The 21,659-nt window shown below is 43.0% G+C and overlaps 3 long non-coding RNA genes across 3 annotated transcripts in view; 1 reads left to right on the top strand and 2 right to left on the bottom strand.

The window, feature by feature from the left end:
* LOC307210816 overlaps positions 1–21,659 on the top strand; it is a 285,910-nt gene that overhangs the window by 91,025 nt on the left and 173,226 nt on the right. The window lies entirely within an intron of this gene.
* The window catches only part of LOC307210829, a 30,138-nt gene continuing 18,040 nt past the window's right edge, over positions 9,562–21,659 (bottom strand). The window contains exons 2-3 of the long non-coding RNA XR_013836161.1: positions 18,487–18,601; positions 9,562–10,151 (exon numbers count right to left, since the gene is read on the bottom strand). This is a non-coding gene — a long non-coding RNA (uncharacterized lncRNA). The remainder of the gene's footprint in view (positions 10,152–18,486; positions 18,602–21,659) is intronic.
* LOC307210820 lies at positions 10,574–10,835 on the bottom strand. The gene is made up of 2 exons (XR_013836152.1): positions 10,750–10,835; positions 10,574–10,706 (listed from the first exon to the last, which is right to left on the bottom strand). It is a non-coding gene; the product is annotated as an uncharacterized lncRNA (long non-coding RNA).

The following is a 21,659-nucleotide window of genomic DNA, read 5'->3' as shown; positions in this document are numbered from 1 at the left end:
ATAGAAGATGCACCCGCAAATAAGCCATGCCCTGGGCACCTGGCACTCGGTTCTCAGTGCACTGCATGCCCACCTCCCGGCACTCCCTCCCCAAGCCAGCGCCAGCCGCCCCCATCCCCCTTTCAGGGTGGTAGTGCCGGCACTCGGTTCTGAATATAAGCCGCACTTTGACTTTTCACAGTTGGAATTTGGAAAAAAGTGTGGCTTATATTCGGGCCAATACAGTATATACATATTACTTAGGACTTCGAGCAAATTAAGATGGTGAGTGACTGGGACCTCACTGGCACTGCAGAGTACAGAATGCCCGGTCACCATGGAAGCTGGTGGGGGAGACTTTAAACCCCTGACCACTGGTCCTGTTAGCTAGGGATGATGGGAGTTGTAGTCCCAAAACATCTGGAGGGCCAAGTTTGCTTATGCCTGGTTTAAACAGAGGGAAAGGAGCAGGAATCCTGGGACATATGCTAAAGATCTGGAGCTCAGGCCACTTAGCCACCCTCTAACAGTGCCCCTGACCACTGGTTTGTTTTTAAAATGAAAGCTGAAAGTTCAGGGAAGACACATGAAACACACCTAAGAGATCTAGGCTAAGGTTACCAGACATCCCCTTTTCCCGGGGACAGTCCCTGGATTTACAAATCAGTCCCCTGAAAAAATCCATCTATTTAGTAGGAAGTTGAAAAGTGTCCTCTGATTCACTGAAAAAAATCTGGTAACCTTAGTCTAGGCCCCTTGCACTACCAGCTATAAATCTGTGTAGATGAAGCTTCTTAGCATTCATATTTCCTTTCTGAGCGTTACAGAGATCTCAGAAAGCTCCAGGGGTTCCTCATAACAGCTACATCAAGAATAGGTAACCTGTGACCCTCCAGATGTTGTTGAACTACAACTCCCATCAGACCAAGCTAGCACAGCCAATGGTCATGGATGATCAAAGATGAAGTTCAAAAGTATCTGAAGGGCGCTAAGTTCTCCATTCCTAACCAGCATCTTCATTTTTGATTACAGCGTTGGTCATTAGCCAGTAAGGTCTGTATAGTTAAAGCTATGGTTTTCCCAGTAGTGATGTATGGAAGTGAGAGCTGGACCATAAAGAAGGCTGATCACCGAAGAATTGATGCTTTTGAATTATGGTGCTGGAGGAGACTCTTGAGAGTCCCATGGACTGCAAGAGGATCAAACCTATCCATTCTTAAGGAAATCAGCCCTGTGTGCTCACTGGAAGGACAGATCCTGAAGCTGAGGCTCCAATACTTTGGCGACCTCATGAGAAGAGAAGACTCCCTGGAAAAGACCCTGATGTTGGGAAAGATTGAGGGCACAAGGAGAAGGGGATGACAGAGGACGAGATGGTTGGACAGTGTTCTCGAAGCTACCAACATGAAGTTGACCAAACTGCGGGAGGCAGTGGAAGACAGGAGGGCCTGGCGTGCTCTGGTCCATGGGGTCACGAAGAGTCGGACACGACTAAACAACTAAACAACATTAGCCAGTGTTGTTGGAGGGTCACTTTTAGGATGAAGAGGACTGATGTGCTAAGACCCACACCCACAAGCCTAATTCTTACCAGCAAGCCTAATTCTTACACCCACCAGTTTCCTTTCCTGCTTCTGCCTTAGCAAATGTGGCACTGGGGCTGCCACTTGCTGACCCCCCAGGTCCTCTGCTGACTCCTCTGACTAGCTATGAATCGCTGAATACCTGGTACAAAGACTCAGTGAAAAAAGGCTTTCTGAAGTCTCGCCACTTTCCCATAGCGGGAGAGATGAAACCTGCTGTCAGCTTAACATATCCACAGTGAAGCGAAGCGAAAGAGAGCTGCTCATATGTAACTGAAATTTGACAGCAGTGAGGCGGGGAGTAGGGGCTGTGTGTGTGTGTGTGTGTGTGTGTGTGTGTGTGTGTGTGTGTTTGCATGAAGAAAGCCTCTGCACCCTTAATTGATGATTGGGGCTAAGAATCTCAGAACCCCACATAGCTTGTGCCCTGGCACAGAGTCTCTGAGCAACTTTGCCTGAAAATACCATGTGCAGATCCTTTCTTCCCACTCCAAACTGTTATTTTACTAATGACTCATTCTTTTATTTATAGCTGTTTGCGATGGGGAGGGGGAATGAAAAAAACAACAACTTTAAAAGTCATGTTTTGTCACCTGTCTCTTAGTTCCCTCTCAGCAGACACTAAGGAAAAGCTGTATTTATCTCCTGAAGTGGTTGACACTAATAGAATGCCTCTCTGAGAAACTGCATTTCATCTGAGTCTTGCTGAGAGTCTCATATACATTTTTTTATTCAGGTGCAGTCTTTGTTTCAACATGTCTTTATGGGGAAGTGTCCCCACCATAAATATGTGCTTCGGAACTGCTCATATAGCTTAATGGTATGCCTGTTTCAGAGGCAGAGATTGGTAGGTTAAAGCAGCAGTCCTGTTTTGTTAAATAATAATAACAATAATTTCTGGGAAGTTGGGAGCTGCAGATTGGTTGCATAGGAGGTTTTCTTCACAGAGGAGGGGAGAGACTGTTATATTCCTATTGCTGACACTCTTTTCTTTCTCCTCAGACATGTTCTATACTTCCCTATAACTCCATTTATTTATTTATTTGCTTGGTTACTGTGCCCTGCTTTTCAGCTTTCTGTGGCCCTGCTTTTCAGCTTTCTGTGGCCCCTGAAAGTGTTCTTTTGCCTTAGCATGCAACATCAAACCACTATAAACCACTATTACAAATTAATTCCAGACAACAAACAAGGTGTCAAATCAACAATCTAACAATATACCACAAACCGATTCAGAATTGCAGGCTTAAATTAGCGTTCTTGATGGCTGCTTTGGAATGCTGCAATTTTTTTTTTGTAATTTAAATGCTCATATTTCAGTTTTGCAATCGGATTTAATCTGGGGGTGATTATTTGTTTTTATGCTGTTTGTTATCAGATTTGCTAGCTGAACCACCCTGAGATCTATGTATGGAGGGTGGTATACAAATTTAATAAAAAAAAATAGACAGGGGCAGAAAATTTGAAAACAAAGTAACATGTGAGAGCCTGTTGGAAGAGAATTGTCTTTTGATCTGACAATGCCATTAGAGTTGCCAAAGCATATTTAATTGCCATCTTTTCCTTCTTTAAATTGCAAGCACTCTGATTCATATTTTATACTTTTTTGTTACCTGATGAGGTGCTGATTGTGATTGATGATTTGAAGGTATAACTGTATAGACACAAAGGTGATATTTTAGGATTGCATAGGGCTTTTCCAAGTAAGTTTTGAGCAATGAATGAGTAGCTAGTTCAACTAATATGTTGAAAAAGTTCCTTCACACATCTTGCTTCAGGGCAGCGCTTTTGTTGTGGCAATGCCACTGGACTCAAGCAGCAATACTTTACTGATTACAAAAAGGCACCCACAGTGCAGTACAATTCTTTGTGCGTACAGAATGCAGCAGCGAGACTCCTTACAGGGTCCTCACCGCAGGATCACATTCCCCCGGTGCTATACTAGCTGCACTGGCTCCTGGTGGAGTACAGGATCAGGTTTAAGGTGCTGGTTTTAACCTTAAAAGCCTTATACGGCCTATGACCCTTGTACCTACAGGACTGCCTCTCCTGGTATGTCCCACAGAGGACCTTACGGTCTTCAAGGAAAAACATCTTGGAGATCCTGGGCCACAGGGAGGTTAGGCTGACCTCGACAAGATCTGGTGGAACGCTGTCACAAGAGACTAGGGCCCTGTGGGACTTGACATCTTTCCACAGGGCCTGCAAGATGGAGCTGTTCCGCCAGGCCTTTGGCCAAGGCACAGTCTGACCCCCTCTCTCCTTCTGTAATCCTCATAGAACTCTAACCCAATGGCTGCCATTAATTTGATTCTGAATTGATTTTAGAGTGTATTTTGATTGATTTACTGTGTGATTTTGTGTGTGCTGTGCTATTTTTGCTTCTTGATAGGCGCTCTGGGCTGGCTTTGGCTGGGGAGGGCAGGATACAAAAATGTTGTTGTTGTTGTTGTTGTTGTTGTTAAAATGCTTGCAAGGTCATCTTATTGACACCAATGATGAAAACCTTTTCCTTAAGCCTAATGGCCACTTTGGGGGGGTAGGAGTCATTGGGGGGCTCATGGGGAGCGAAGGATTAAACCTCCCTAACCTTCTCACAAAAGTCCTAAGGAAAAACTCATTGCCCTGAAGACGAATTGCATGCTGCTCTATTAACAGTTAAGCCCTCAGGCTGTCAGATTGCAACCTGAAGGCTGTCCATGGACCTTGATATCTACTGTTGAATTAGGAGAGAAGGCAGCCATTTCTGCTCTCCCTTATCCCAGGTAGTTTAGCCTGCCCTGCCCCTGGCCTATTGTGGTGAGCAGAACACCAGTTAAGTCACACAATAGGTGGTGAGAGAAGAAAGAAGAAAAAGACACAGGAAGATGGATGCCACAGTTCTCTCATCTTCAGGTACTGCACCAGATTTACAGGTACAAGGGGAATCTCAAGATTGCAGCTTAGCAACCCTAACCATCTCCTCTCTCCTCTTAACTTAATTGGCAATATCCTTTCAGGGCAAGAAAGTTCCAGGAGGAAGCAAAATGCAGGTCCAGATTTGCATTTCTCTTAGCCGGACTGTCTTTCCAGCTTTCAGTGATATCATTAAGCTGTATAAGGAACCATAACAGCAACGGATGAATAATTGGCTACTGGCTGAATATTTCAAAGTGATAAAAAGGTTTAATTTTCCATTTAAGAAAGTGCAATTCACATAACAGTTCCCCCCAAGAATCAAAGCTTCCTCTTACCTCCAGTCATGCTGTGATCATGTCTAAACCTTCATGCCCAGTGAATGCGGTGCGATAGTCTTTGCAAGTCAAGTCAAATGCAATCGTACAATCCCAACACTGAACCTCTGACTTGATCTGGGATCATGGCTGCTAAACTGACAACATCCATGAAATGGATGCAGCCTAAAGTCCAAAAGCATATATTAATAATAATAATATACCACCCTATACCCAGGGGTCTCAGGGCGGTTCACAGAATAAAATCATATAAAACCACAAGATACCCAATGACAATAAAACCACAGACCAATAGCGCCCCCCAAAAAAACCCACATTTTAAAAGGGCATTATCAAATGGCAGCATCCAGAATCTTATATAAGTATCACAAGAACACGGTCGGTCTTCGCCATTGGCATTTAAAGGGATCTGGTTAAGTTGAAGTCTCTTGATTTCTTATTTATTTTATTTTAATACAGTGGTGCCTCGCAAGACGAAATTAATCCGTTCCGTGAGGCTCTTCGTCTAGCGGTTTTTTCGTCTTGCGAAGCAAGCCCATTGACAGCTTAGCGGATTAGCGCTATTAGCGGCTTTTAGCGGATCAGCTGATAAGCGGCTTAGGGCTTAGGAAAGGGGGGGGGGGACGGAAAAAACCCCACAGGAACTCGCAAGACATTTTCGTCTTGCGAAGCAAGCCCATAGGGAAATTTGTTTTGCGAAGCACCTCCAAAACGGAAAACCCTTTCGTCTAGTGGGTTTTCCGTCTTGCGAGGCGTTCGTCTTGCGGGGCACCACTGTATGTGTTTTGTGCCCTCTTTCCTGAACCTGCAATATAAAACATCATTCCTTTTCTGTTGTTATAATTACATGATATAATCTCTGAAAATTATCTTATACAATTCTTACACTTTTCTACTGTTTGTTCTTTGTATTTGTTTTGCTTTCTTATCAAGATACAACCAAGTAAAAACCAAACAATTGTATCAGTTATCATTCTTATGCAATTGATCCAATGTTTATGATTTATTCAAACTTAATGCAGTTTACTAACAAAATAATGACAGAACCCAATTTTCCTTGGTATAGTCTGAGCTACGGATTGTAGCCATTTTAATTTAGGCTGAAGACAGACAATTCAGCATTAATCTATTAATACACAGCTTTTTTGTCTTCAGCACTTGCTTTACACGTAAGGGAACAACAACTTACTACAAAATATCTAAAACAATGCTACAGCATATTATAAAACTCCAGTTGACAAATACTGACAGCAGCTTAAAGGAGCTAAAAAATGTCTTCTTACCTAGCTCCAGGAAGTTAGTAGAACTATGCTTTACCCCCAAAGCTGTGTCTGATGCCAGAAAACCACCAGCTATGCCTCCGCTGCCATAAAGTTTAGTACAACTTACCTTGTGCTTTTGACTCATGATGCTATAACATTTCCATGCCAGCAACAGGTGAGGTGAAGAAGAAACACACAACCCTTTGTTCTTATAACAAGTCATACTAAATAAAAAGGAGAGAAGAAGAAGGCACGCCACTGCTGTTTCTGGCAATGTTCTGTGTGTTTCAGAAAGTGATTTAGAAGGCTCCGTCATTCTCAAGTCTCAAGAAGAAAAGAATTCCATGGTGTTTGTTATGTACTGAAGTTCTCACCCTGGGCCAACAGGGGGATACTGTAGATAGTTATGCAAATGAAGGATCAAAAGTGACGTTCAGTGATTGGATAGTTTTAGAAAGTTGCAACAGTTACGTTGTTCTGGAGCTCTATATAAGCAGGCTGACTGAGCTCTTCAGTTCAGTTCTATTCTGGCCTCTGAATAAACAAGAGCTGTTGAAGAATCGCTGTGACGTCTGATATGTTCACCCACAACTTAACAGTGTTGGGGCAGCTGCTGTGGAATATCCAGCCCTGACCACAAACACAGCAGTCACTATTTTGCTACATAAGCGACATACATTTAAAGCGTGTCTAAAGTACATGACTTACCCCCCCCCCGTCATAGAATCATAGAGTTGGAAGAGACCACAAGGGCCATCGAGTCCAACCCCCTGCCAAGCAGGAAACACCATCAGAGCACTCCTGACATATGGTTGTCAAGCCTCTGCTTAAAGACCTCCAAAGAAGGAGACTCCACCACACTCCTTGGCAGCAAATTCCACTGTCGAACAGCTCTTACTGTCAGGAAGTTCTTCCTAATGTTTAGGTGGAATCTTCTTTCTTGTAGTTTGGATCCATTGCTCCATGTCCGCTTCTCTGGAGCAGCAGAAAACAACCTTTCTCCCTCCTCTATGTGACATCCTTTTATATATTTGAACATGGCTATCATATCACCCCTTAACCTCCTCTTCTCCAGGCTAAACATGCCCAGCTCCCTTAGCCCTTCCTCATGGGAACTGTAGCTTACCCCTCACAGCAGTACAATTCCCAGCACCCTTAACAAACTACAGTGCTCAATATTCTTTGGGGGAAGTCATGTGCCTTATAGATGTATAGTTAGTATGCAGCCCTAGTTGATCTTAATGGTCATAACATACCACAGGAGAAGTCATGATCTCTTACCCTGGGTCCAGGATGTATATTTGCATTCTTCCTTCTGTAGTTGCTGGAAGGTATTTTGAAGCACAAAGAAACAGGCCAGTTTTTCTGCTCCCTTTTTCCTCACTTCCTTTCCCTCTTCCTTCTTACTTATATCAAACAATTTAAATGAAACAAAACACCCACACGCCAGATTTATATCTTCATTACTCAACTTTCAAGTATACTTACTTCCCCATTCATAATTTGCATGGATAGCTCATATCTCAGAAGCACTGCTCACGATAATTTGAGAATGCATTATGAAAGAGATTTGTCCAAATTATTTGTTTCTGCAGAAATAAACGTCTGGGGGAAAGGGCCTTTTGGAAGAAGGAAGAGGCAACTGAAAGCATGACTTGAAAACTAATAATGAAGATCCTTTGTAGAAATAGAATGCGTAGAGTTGTTACTTGGTCATACCCATTCTGAAAAATATCACGTAGCCGATAATAGTAATTGGTATCCAGTTTCTCTTTGTGTTATGTAAAAACAAATAATAATTCTACAATTGGTGGATTTCAGTGGCAACTCTAGCTGTGCTGTCTGCAATTTGCTAGGTTAAAAGGTGGTCATCTCAATCAAATATCTTTATTTCGAATACAGATGCGCTTCTTGGTTAATGGTAAAGGGACCCCTGACCATTAGGTCCAGTCATGGCCGACTCTGGGGTTGCAGCGCTCATCTCGCTTTACTGGCTGAGGGAGCCGGCATACAGCTTCCGGGTCATGTGGCCAGCATGACTAAGCCGCTTCTGGCGAACCAGAGCAGCACACAGAAACACTGTTTACCTTCCTATCTACTTGCACTTTGACATGCTTTCGAACTGCTAGGTTGGCAGGAGAATTCTGAGGTTACGGCACATTAAAAACAAAACAAACCCAGTTCCCAACGATTTGAGTGTGATTCTTTTAAAAAAAGAAAATATCAACCAAGGAGATAGCTATGCAAAAGATGAGAGAAAAGGTTAACAGCTGAAGATATTTCCACTATGGTTGCCAAATATGCTGTATTCAATGGTCCATAATGGCTGGTAGCTACTAGCTATTGTATATCCTTCCCAATCAAGCTGGGAGCTCACATAAGTAGCTTGGAACTTCCTAACACATGGGGAACTGAGGAGTTGTGAAACAATACTAGGAAGATGGACAAGGGGAAAACCCATATATGAAAAGCACTTCTCCTCTTGAGGGTTAGATTGGCAAGTAAGAATTCACTTCTAATTCAACAGCAGCCAAAGAAATATTGGCCAAATGCAAAAGTAGAACAAGCCCTGTAAATCAACACTATACAAGTCTCATATGAGGTGAACTAATGGAGACAAGTCAGAAAGTCTCTGGAAAATGTGAGAAGTATTAGTTGAGTTTAATGAGAAATATGAATCAGGACAACAATAACTAATGACTAATCCACCGGGACCACATAACACCGGTCCTGAGAGATCTGCATTGGCTCCCAGTACGTTTCCGAGCACAATTCAAAGTGTTGGTGCTGATCTTTAAAGCCCTAAACGGCCTCGGTCCTGTATACCTGAAGGAGCGTCTCCATCCCCATCGTTCAGCCCGGACACTGAGATCCAGCACCGAGGGCCTTTTGGCGGTTCACTCACTGCGAGAGGTGAGGTTAGAGACAGAGGGCCTTCTCGGTAGTGGCGCCCGCCCTGTGGAACGCGCTCCCTTCAGATGTGAAGGAAATAAGCAGCTATCCTATCTTTAAAAGACATCTGAAGGCAGCCCTGTTTAGGGAAATTTTTAATATTTAATGCTGTACTGTTTTTAACACTTGATTGGAAGCCGCCCAGAGTGGCTGGGGAAACTCAGCCAGATGGGTGGGGTATAAATAAATTATTATTATTATTATTATTATTATTATTATTATTATTATATGGATGACAGTACAGTAGTAGACATGTACCAACAAGCCCGAGCAAAACAAAGGCATACCATGGAATAACACAAGGAACTACTAATGAACAAACAATCGAACCACAAATAAAATATAGGATGTCTACAAGTAGGAAAACAATTGGTTATGAGACCAGGATGCTGGACAACATGGCCACAGGGAAAGAACAGTATGTCACACTTCATTTTATTTCTATTCAAGCACAGAGCCACCACTAAATTTTTTTTTTTAAAAAAAAAACACACCAAGGCAGCCATGTTGGTCCATAAGGAGGAAAAAAAACATTTCCAACAACTACATTTGGGCAATACACCTTTATTAGGACCAAGCATGATGTTTCTCTTTGCAGGTATCAGACAACACCTAGAATTCTGAGGTAAAGAAGAAATGACTGGTTCCCATTAAACAAACAAACAAACAAACAAACAAACAAACAAACAAACAAACATAAAGAGAGGAATTATATGTAGTACTGTGGCAATTGTTCTGTCAGCACAAGCACGTTTCTCAGATAAAATGATCCCCCTCTCCTCCACCTGTGTGCTGTTTTGGGGGCTCTCCCAAACCCACCCTGAGCCAATATGGTGGTGCTGGTGGGGAGACGAAGGAAAGCCCCACTAAGCTTGCTGAAGTCCTTGTGTCCCTACTACTGGGACTCATTAGTTGAAGCTGCCCCACAGTTCAGCAATTACCCATATCTGGTTGGCATCTGTCTGTCTTGGGAGACAATGGAAGAGTGCGCCTTTGGGGGTGAAGTCAAACCGTGGGGAGTTACGGTACCTGCTGTGGCTGTAGAAACCGATATGGGAGAGACATGTTCTGTTGCAGCTTGGGCAGGTGAAGGTGTCTGGTTAGGCAGATGCAGGTGTACCATGATGTTTCTTCTTTCTGTGCTCCTCCCCGCAGTAGTAGAAGAAGAGGAGTTTGGATTTGATATCCCGCTTCATCACTGCCCTAAGGAGTCTCAAAGCGGCTAACAATCTCCTTTTCCCTTCCTCCCCCACAACAAACACTCTGTGAGGTGAGTGAGGCTGAGAGGCTTCAGAGAAGTGTGACTAGTCCAAAGTCACCCAGCAGCTGCATGTGGAGGAGCGGGGAATCGAACCCAGTTCACCAGATTACGAGTCCACCGCTCTTAACCTTTACACCACACTGGCTTTCCAGTAATTCCTCCTCTGGTCATTGCTGTGGATACATACCCTGATTATCTCCAGGTGTTGCAGTTGTCTGCAAGGGATTCCCATGCACAGTGGTGTCCAAACTTTTTTCAAAGAGGACCATGTTAAGTTGTGGGCGAACATATCAGACGACACAGCGATTCTTCCAAAGCAGCTCTTTATTTGTAAGCTGGAACAGAACTGAACTGAGGAGCTCAGTCAGCCTGCTTATATAGAGCTCCACTAGAATGCAACAGTAACCATTTTCTGTAACTAGCCAATCACTGAACGTCACTTTCAATCCTTCATTTGCATACAAACTATCCAATCACTGAACATTTCGATCCTTCATTTGCATAACTATCTACAGTATCCCCCTGCTGGCCCAGGGTGAGAACTTCAGTACATAACAGACCAGATCTGATGAAGTGGAGGGCCGCGAGGGCTGACCAAAGGGCCAACCAAAGTTTTAAACTTATTTTAGGGTTGAAGTTGCTGGGCTTTTTGGGGGGGGGTTGAAGTTGTTGAGCTTTTTTTTACGATTGACGTCGAGTTTTTTTAGGATTTTACCCCAGGAAATAAATTGCAACAGGGGCGGGATTAAACCGACCAGCGGGCCAAATTAAGCCCCCGAAACGGACTTTGGACATGCCTGCCATACAGTGTGGTTAATGTTGCCAGCCTTCATGTCACATTTGCATACTTCTTTCTTTTAAAAGTTGGATGTGGTTTTTTTTAAATAATATTTATTAAGGTTTCCAGAAGAAAAAGTTACAAAAATGGTAAAGAAAGAGAAAAAAAACCACAAAAAATACAAACACTAAAAAAAAAACAATTAAAAAGCAAAAAACAATTAAAAACAAATCCCTCTTTCTAAATCTTACAGTTCATTTACTTATTTTCATGACTTCCTCACACCTCCCTTTTTTGTATTCCAATTCAAATATTTAATTCAGCAAATCCATACCCTCTCTTTTTCTCTTAATTCTTTGTCATCACATATTATAATTTCGAATTTTCATCTAATATCAATGCCTTTTTACATATTCCTTTTAACATTATTGCTAAGACCACTTCGTTTCATTCCAACATCATTTTAACATTCAATAATTTTACAATGTTTCAATAAATAGTTGGATGTTTTATTATGTTTCTGTGTATGCCAGAAGCCATGGGCAGGGTGCAAATAATAAACTGATTATTATTATTTGTAATTTTAGAGCTGGTCTGCCAATGGGTCTGTTGCCTCAAGCCAGCTCCCCGTAAAGGACATCCTTGGATGCTCACATTCTGTGGATGTGACCAAGATGTCACTGAGACAGGAGTGCAAAGATTCTAGGAATGTGGACCTGGGAGAGCACATTTTTGTTTGAGACTCTGTCCTGCCATGTGATGCCCAAAATCTTCCTGATGGAAGGTGTTGAGGTGTCACTTCTTGAGGATGCCAGTTGCCCACGTCTCACTATGTCATAATTATTACATTTGTCTTATAATGCAACACAGCTCTTTCAGAATGGCCTCTGCATAGTCATGCTTTTGAAGGTGTTTGCAAACATTTGTTCCCATTTACTACCTACAGTTCACACGTCTTTTGCTCAGTGCTCATGGAGTCTTGGAAAGGAATAATAGCTCAGTGGGTAGAGCACTTGCTTGCTTGCTTGTAGAAGGTCTAGTTCAATCCATGGCCTTTACTATTGAGCCTATGGTTAGGCAAGTGTCACTGACAATAATATGGTGGTTTGGATACTAACTTATGGTCTGTGTGTGTGTGGTTTGGGAGCTGCACGGCCAGGGAAAAAACAATTCTATCCAGGGTTGTAAAGACTGCAGAGAATAATTGGGTGCACTCTTCCCACCTTAGATCAAATCTATGCTGCCAGGTGCCATAAGAAAGCGGCAGAGATAGCACAAGATAGTAGAAATGATCTCTTTCAGCTTCTGCCTTCGGGAAGAAGGTATAGGGTTATAAAGACCAGGACTAGCCGTCTGAGAAACAGTTTCTATGCAAATGCAATTCTGGTTCTAAACACAGCATAAGGGGTTTCTATAGTATAGTATCTTTTAAAATGGGGTTTTAGAGTTTTTAGGGGGTTTTGAATGTTTTATGTAGTTTTGTAGTAGTTTTATGTAGTTTTTATGTAGTTTTGTGGTAGTTTTATGTAGTTTTTTGTAGTTTTTCAATTTCATTGTCCTGCATGGGATAATGACAATAAAGATATATTGTATATCGTATTGTAATATGTACGTACATAATCTGCAATAGAGACCAGCGCAACTCCTTTCCCTCACTCAACCGCACACATTCCATTTCATGCTGAAGTGCATGTTTAAACAGGTCACACTATTTTTTTAGCTGTATGAAGTTTGTATACTCCTCTACTTCCTCATGCACACTTCTAAGTGCAAGCTCGATATCTGATAAATAGTTGAGTGCTTGATTGCATTCCACCATCCTACTTTGTTTGGCTGTGCTTCTGTGATCTCATTATTTAAAGGTGCTGTAGTTTAAAGGTTGCCTATTACAGCTGCAATGAATGGTCCCTATGGCTGTTTTTTATACATTTGAGATTTGCACAGAACTGTCTCAGACTGTACCTCTTGTCTTTCATAACTATTTGACACCACTTTTTGCAATTTTTCTCTTTATATAAGCTAATTGAGGATAACACTTTTAATGAAGCGGACTTTAGCCCACACAGAAACCTATTCTATGAAGTTTACTCTGCAACAAACCCGTTATGTTTTGAGGGTGCCACAATTCACTTTGTGTTGGCTGCAGCAGACTTAATATGATTACCCCTCTGGAAGCATGGGGTTTGTATGCAGTTTCAGTCTGTCCGTCCCCAAACATTCACACAATGTAATTTGTGCAGTGGAGAGACAACTGATGGGCTTTGTAAAAATAAAATAAAAAGAGAGTGAAGAGTAAACTGCCACATGCCTATTTACCGTATTTTTCGCTCCATAAGGCGCACCAGACCACAAGACGCACCTAGTTTTTGGAGGAGGAAAACAAGAAAAAAAATATTCTGAATCTCAGAAGCCAGAACAGCAAGAGGGATCGCTGCGCAGTGAAAGCAGCAATCCTTCTTGCTGTTCTGGCTTTTGGGATAGCTGCGCAGCCTGCATTCGCTCCATAACACACACACACACACACACACACACACACACACACATTTCCCCTTACTTTTTAGGAGGGAAAAAGTGAGTCTTATAGAGCAAAAAATACAGTACTTCCCCTGTAACCCCAATGGGAATAAGTTAATCCCCTTTAGCTGTGCTTACATTATCATGGTGCGGACCAGATAACTGATGCCTTTCATGGGGATGGCAGAGAACAGGCACACAAGAATTGTCAAATGGGTAAAATAATCATAATAATCAGCATTTTGAACTGTTTCTCATATATATATAACCTCTTACTAATCCTTGCAACAACCTGGTAAATTAGATCAAATTGACCATGTACTGCTAAGGGTGAGAAGCAGTGGCTTGCCTAAAGCCTTAACTTGAGCTCATGGCATAGGTGAGGTTTGAACAGGTTGCTTCCACCAAGTTGTTAAGTCAGGAAGTGCCTTGGATGACTATGTGGAGGAGCCGGAGGAGCCAGGGACTTTCACAAAGATTCTCATTGCGTGTCGAGACCCTGCAGTCACCCTCTCGTTGGGAAATAACTCACACAGAGACACAGATATTAGGCTTATGCTATTGGGCAAATTTGGCCACAACTTTATTGAATTACAGAATGTGAGCAGTATTGGCTAGGCATTGATTCGACCCAACTATATCTGACTCCTGCCCGCTGTGCAGGACGTCCAGTAAGGGTAAACCACTGGTAGGGGGAGCCCTGCCGATGCAAACCAATTCAAGCTGCCTCTGGTGTTCCCATCGGGGTCGTGTCAAGGCCCTAGCCCCCAACCGGGCTTCGGACAAGATCAACACCCCTGGATTCCTTTAACGGAATACCCTTAAGCACGGGGGGGCAGGTGATGGCCATACCTCCCCTCCCCCACGCAAGGTCAAACAATGCCTAACCACAACCCTAACAAAGTTGTGACGATTGCTACGAGGTAGGCAAAAACCAAGTGGCCAGTGCCAATTTGCCAAGTGGAAAAATTCCTACCAGGCCCCTCGGACAACCAAGGCGACCAACTGAAGTCCATAGCAAGGTCATTGCCTAACCTGCAAAATAGGGAGGGAGGGCGGGTGATTGAGGAAGCGAGCCAAAGAGAAAGTCCTCTGGTTCACTCCTCCGTTTAAACGGCCCCGGCCGTGCCCCCCCGGCCAGCGGATTGGCTGGCCGGGCTCTGACGTGGCCTGGATCCCCCGGGCAATGGGGGACAAAGTCTCCCGCCCCCGGTGGGGAGGGGGTGACCACGCGGTCCACCGCAACTCCTCCCCACTGGGAAGTGGAGCAGTTTTGTGAATCCTAATGTAAGTCCTATAAAATATACCTATCCATTGAAGTTATTCAGGAACTTTCACTTTGCACTGAAAGTTATTTATGTTGGTTTTGCTGGTTTCTCAGTTGGAAACTAACCTTCAGCAGAGAAGGAAAAATTATTCATTCAAAAATGCAACTATTTCAGGGATATTACTATGGATATGGATATTACTACACATACATTTGCACTTCTTAACAGTTCTGGAATAAAAAGCCCCTCCAAAAAAGCTGTATCTTTGTTCATTTCATTTCTCAAAGACTGGCCAAATGAAATTGGCAGAAATAGGACGTTTTTGACAGTAATTAAAGAGAACATTAGTAGCTCAGTAAAGCTATTAAAACCAGCTCCCTTTACACTGCTAAAATAACCTCTCTGGTTAGCCTTTGGAAAGCTATGATTCCCTCAGCTCCCATCTGGAGCATGGGGATAATAATACAAATACCTTACTGGTCTGTTGCATGGATTCCTGGGATAAGGTATATCACCACTATATAGGTAATATATATTCACACATATATATATTATATACTATTAGTCCCATATTACACAGAAGAGGAACAGGAAACTGAGGGTGATAAAACAGTGCAGTGGCATGACTAAGGGCAGCTAGCCAGTTTCTGGCTGAACTGAGATTTTTAATCAGGGACTTCCTGGGTGACAGCTCAATCTCTTTAGCTGCTACAATACACAAGCTCTCATTGGCAAGATTCTGGCACACAAGCAAATTAAACAGGCCTCATTGTGTATGAGCATCTCAAATACTTTGGAGTATATTCAGCATTTTCTTCAATGACTCAAAAATAGTAGATCAGATTAGGTTCAGCTCCATGAACATATGAGAAAAAATTGCTTCAGAGTGAGAATAGCTGTTTGTTCAACTGAGTTATAGCCAATGGATACTCGAACCATTTTTGTTGTGAATCTGTGTTCTTCTCCAATGGAGCGACAGAATCTTCACAAAGGTAAAACCTGATGCACTTAAAAAATACTTAGTGACTTAATCCACCAAAAAGCAAGCAAAATTGTTTCCCTTTTGGCTCCCCACCCTTTGCGCAGCCCTGTACTTTCTTTTCTCAGTAGAAAGAGTAATCACTAAAAATACGGTACATGGTAATTGGGAGGAGAAGGCAGCTTGCCAAATGTACAAGAAATCAAAGGCTAGATCCTCATTTAGAGCATTTTGTACACGTTGAGACTTCATTATCTACTGCAGCTTGCTGGGAAGGGATTGTAAGGCTGGGGACTGCAGAAGGGAGTGGCTGCAATCCGCTAAGCACCAATGTTCAGTGAACCCTTTCATAGGTTTTAGGCTGGATGAATGGATGGGCTCATGTTCAGGGATATGGTCGAGTGTTTCTATCTACTAAGCCCCAGTACCTCCGTGTACTTATATATGACAAAGACATATACAGACATCAAGATAAAAACAAAGACTTGAATCCTAAAAACCGTGAGCGGAGGAGCTCCATTTGCAAAATGGGAATTTCCCTCCTCCTTCCTACTGCAACCCCCTGAAAATCTGCCCCTATGAATATGAGGACCACCCAGAACCAGTGTTCAGGCAACATAAAGCCTCTTGATCTTCTGGGTCCAATTACAAATATTTGGGATTTGACCTTCTGCCTTAGCTTGGTCAATAGAGTAGCATTTTCTATGTGTTGCACCTGAGACTAGTTCTGGAGTCCTGTATGGCTGCCCGTGACTCTGGACCGGTTGCAACAGGCCCTAACTAGAACAGGGCATAACAGATGCTCCGTGGTTGGCAGGGAAACTTGGCAAAGGGCATCCTGGATTTGACAAAACACAGGAGAGCTAATTAAATACTCAAACTCTGTTACCTTTGTCTAAAGCAAGATCAGATTCGCCAGAACTTAAGAGTTAGAGGAAAATGAGATCTAAATTTAGGCCACATATTTTAAGGATTCAACAGAAATTAACTGATTTCCTGTCTCTGGAAGGAGGGAGGAGTTTAAGGGCCCTATCTACTACAGCCATCAGATATCAGTAATGTGAGGTTTCTTGGGATGGGTGGGTTTTTCTTTGGAAATGCGGGAAGTGGAGGGAGTTCTGTGAAATACAAGCATTTCCCTTAGGAGATGTTCTGGGGGCATCTATTATTGAGGGCCTCTTAGGCACAAATGATTTATTTGCAACCTCTGTTGAACTCTAACACTGCCACATGTTTTGCTGTTATTGGAGGAGGGGGAGATAGTTTTTTTAAAAGTATTTTTATGGACTAGCAGACCCATACTCAGCTGACTGGAAACAGTCTTTACCCAAAATAGTTAAACAGTGTGTAGGGAGGAGCAGTTAGAAAGGATGCCAGGCAAAGGCGTAGGAAAAGGTGGCGATAACTCCAACAAAGTGGAACTGTAAAGATTTCCAAGCCTGTTTTCTTCAGAAATTAATCTCACATAATGCATCCCTAATAAGTTAGAAACCAGAGCGCCTCTCTTCATTCCCCACCACTTTGCTTTTTATTGTTGGCATTTCTCCAGCTGTGTGCCTGCCAACTGACTATCAAGGAAAAGTCCTCCTCTAGAATAACACAATAACTTGACTGGTAACTTCAGAAGGCAGACTTCAGGGGTCACTTCCACAAGAGACACACAGAGGCCCAAGTGGTCAAAAGCTCCAGGGTGACTGTAGCAGTTCTGGGTTTACAGAGTTGATAATGCCACCACTGGAAAGCCCCCTTCCAGCCCTCCCTCAGCCCTATAGTCCTGCTTCTTGAAGAAACAAAGAAGAACAATTAAGGGGTTCTTTATGAGAGGACTTGCCGATCAGAAGGTTGGCAGTTCGAATCCCTGCGACGGGGTGAGCTCCCGTTGCTTGGTCCCAGCTCCTGCCAACCTAGCAGTTCGAAAGCATGTCAAAGTGCAAGTAGATAAATAGGTACCGCTCCGGCGGGAAGGTAAACGGCGTTTCCGTGTGGTGCTCTGGTTCGCCAGAAGTGGCTTAGTCTTGCTGGCCACATGACCAGGAAGCTGTACACCGGGTCAATAAAGCGAGATGAGCGCCGCAACCCCAGAGTCGGTCATGACTGGACCTAATGGTCAGGGGTCCCTTTACCTTTTATGAGGGGCTTAGTAACTGTGAAAACCAATAGACACCACCCAAAGGCTACTCACCAAATCCAGGCTTATTCATGGACCATCATAGTTTATACTAACTCATTCTGAGTGTGAATCCTTATGCAGCCAAAACAGCACCATCCACCCACAAGAGGAAGAAAACAGCAGGCTTGGGGGAGGGGACACAAAATAAATAAATAAGTATTGCCGTCAAGCCAGATATCCCCCCATATATGTATATCTAATTATTCCTGCCTAAGTACAGGAGCTTACATTTGTCCCTACTGAATTTCATTTTGTTACTTTTGACCCTGTTCTCCAATCTGTTAAGGCCATCTTGAAACCTGATTTTATCTTCTAGGTATTAGCTACCCCTCCCAGTTTGGTTTCACCTGCAAATTTGATGAGCATCCCCTCTGTTCCTTCATTCAAGTAATTTATAAAGATGTTGAACACCACCAGGCCCAGGACAAAACCCTACGGACACCACACTTGTCAATTTTGTCTAGAATGTAAAGGAACCATTGGTGGAGCACTCTTTGGGTTTGGTCAAACTCACCTAACAATAAAATCGCCTCGCCCACATTTCCCCAGCTTCTCTATAAGAAGGCCTTACTGAAATCAAGATATGTTACATTCACAGCATTCTCATGATCCACCAAGCTGGTAACTCTAACAAAAAAGAAGCAAGATCAGTCTGGCATTATTTGTTTCTTAGTAATAAGATGATCCTTTTCTAAGCACTCACAGACCAAATGTTTAATTCTCTGTTCTAGGACCTTTCTTCATACTGATGTCAAGTTGGCTGGTCAGTAGTTTCATGGGTCACCTTCCAGACTCTCACCACCACCACCCCATTTTTGATGATGGGGATATTTACCTGTTTCTAATCTGTAAGGACATCACCTGCTCTCCACGAATTTTTGAAGATTACACCTGCATGTTCCTTGGATGTGGGAAGGGGCTGGAGATCTGAATTGTTTTGAAGTAGCTAGGTATTCCCTTACCATCTATTTTCCTATATTGGGCTACAGCTCCCTCCCTGCCTCATTTATTTTATTTTTCACCAGGTTGGGTACTGTTTTCCTTTTGGGAGAAGACAGAGGCAAAGTACAGTGGTACCTCAGGTTAAGAACTTACTGTAATTTGTTCTGGAGATCCGTTCTGAACCTGAAACTGTTCTCAACCTGAAGCACTTTAGCTAATGGGGCCTCCTGCTGCTGCTGCGCCACCGGAGCACGATTTCAGTTCTCATCCTGAAGCAAAGTTCTTAACCTGAGGTACTATTTCTAGGTTAGTGGAGTCTGTAACCTGAAGCGTCTTTAACCCGAGGTACCACTGTAAGTGTTCAGCAGTTCTGCCTTCCCTCTTTCACCCAACAGCATTGCTCCAACTTTTTGCAGAGGACCTTTCTGTGTTTTTCCTATTGCTTCAAAAGCAGCTGAAAAAACAACCCCTTTAAAATAATTGTTAATCTCTCTCGCAAGCCTGAGCTCATTTTGAGCTTTAGCCTGCCTGACCCTCTCCCTGCAAGTGTTGGCTACTCTATAAATGATTTGCCCCTTCTTCCATTTCTTATATATGCCGCTTTTAAATCTCAGCTCATCTGAAAGTTCCTTATGCAGCCATATGTGTTTCTTTAACTGCCTCCCATTTTTTCTTTCTTGTTGGAACTGTTAGCAATTGTGCCTTCAAAGAGGGCATGGGTAGGCTCATGCTAGCTGGCAGCATCCACCCAAATGTCTCCTAAGTGCAAGTTTGTACCAGAAGGGCCCCTTCAGCAGTTTCATTGGCATGAATTGGGGCTTCCTGGTGGTGGTGTGGTAAGCTGCCTAATGCTTTCTTTCTGAGCAGCCACAATCATGCAAATCACGATGGATAGAGAAGCATTGCTGTTAAAGGTTTGTGTGGTGCCAAACGGTGTAAGAGTATCTCTTTGCTACAGATTATGAATAGATGTAATTTTACATGATAAGATAATGACAAGAATAATGAAACTGTGTGTTTCAAGACATCCTTTGAGGAGTGGGAAATAGCTCATCACTATCATCCATATCCAACATTGGAGAGACCGAACAATGCATTAAAACATCTTCCACATAAATGTCAGAAAGATTAAATTGCTAAACGGAAGGTAACAGTCTGGGTCGGTTAATGATCTGGTTTGTATATTTCTAATTTTCATTCATTTTCTTGAAGAGAGAAGAAATTGGGTTTTGATTTGTGTGGGGGTTTTGATGTGATAGTTTTTTTTCAAAAAAAAATCACAAAAGTATGCAGCGATGGGGGATGGAAGGAATAGAGCGCTATTCCTTATCACAAACCATGTGACAATACAGAAGTGCCTATGACTAGTGACGGGTGGACTCCCAAGTCCAATTTGTAGTTGGCCTGTTAAAAACAGATTAATTGAAAGGATATCAAAAAATTTATACTTTTTAAAATAGATCAATTAATAAGATTGCTTCCTTTAGCTGTTATGTTGCAAATGAGCTGTTCAGATCAGATTTTTCTGTCTGCATAATTGACCCAAGTGTCCACACAGTGACCCGTATTTTCAAATATTAATTGCTATTTGCCATCTACACCAGTGGGTGTAAAATCTACAGTGGTACCTCTAGATGCGAACGGGATTCGTTCCGGAGGCCCGTTTGCATCTAGAAGCAAACGTAACCCGTGTCCGCGCTTCTGCGCATGCGCGTGACATCATTTTCAGCATCTGCACATGCGCAAGCGACAAAACCTGGAAGTAACGTGCTCCATTACTTTTGGGTTGCCACGGAGCACAACTTGAACGCACTCATCTCGAATCACATTCAACCCGAGGTATGACTGTATTAGATTTTAACCCTTCCTGGATGCAGGGAGCAAGGAATTAGAAGGGACGCAGGCATCATACAGACTACTCCCCCACAAACTCACAACAACATATTCATAATTGTGAGTTCTGGCTAATAACCAGTTGAGTGTGTGCAAACAAGTTAGCGCCCCACACAAGTTTTCACAATGCACAGCATCGCCTCAAGACTCTTTATCAATACACACTGCACCCGTATAAGGAACTAGATGATGATGTCGTTGTTGTTTAGTCGTTTAGTCGTGTCCGACTCTTCATGACCCCATGGACCAGAGCACGCCAGGCACTTCTGTCCTCCACTGCCTCCCGCAGTTTGATCAAACTCATGCTGGTAGCTTCAAGAACACCATCCAACCATCTCATCCTTTGTCATCCCCTTCTCCTTGTGCCCTCCATCTTTCCCAACATCAGGGTCTTTTCCAGGGAGTCTTCTCTTCTCATGAGGTGGCCAAAGTATTGGAGCCTCAGCTTCACGATCTGTCCTTCCAGTGAGCACTCAGGGCTGATTTCCTTCAGAATGGAGAGGTTTGATCTTTTTGCAGTCCATGGGACTCTCAAGAGTCTCCTCCAGCACCATAATTCAAAAGCATCAATTCTTCGGCAATCAGCCTTCTTTATGATGCAGTCCTCACTTCCATACATCACTACTGGGAAAACCATAGCTTTAACTATACGGACCTTTGTTGGCAAGGTGATGTCTCTGCTTTGTTGGATTCTATCAACTCTAGCAAGCATTGCCAATAGCCAGGGGTGATTTTATTTACTTACTGAATTTATACACCACCCAGAGGCAAAACTAGGCTTTATTTCACCTGGGTCAAAGATACACACACATTTGTGTATCTCAGGGCTGTTGGGAACAGTATTCTTC

This window comes from Podarcis cretensis (genome assembly GCF_951804945.1).
Source record: "Podarcis cretensis genome assembly, chromosome: 2".
Classification (NCBI taxonomy): domain Eukaryota; kingdom Metazoa; phylum Chordata; class Lepidosauria; order Squamata; family Lacertidae; genus Podarcis; species Podarcis cretensis.
Note: the sequence above shows the minus strand (reverse complement) of the source record. Positions and strands in the feature narration are given on the sequence as shown.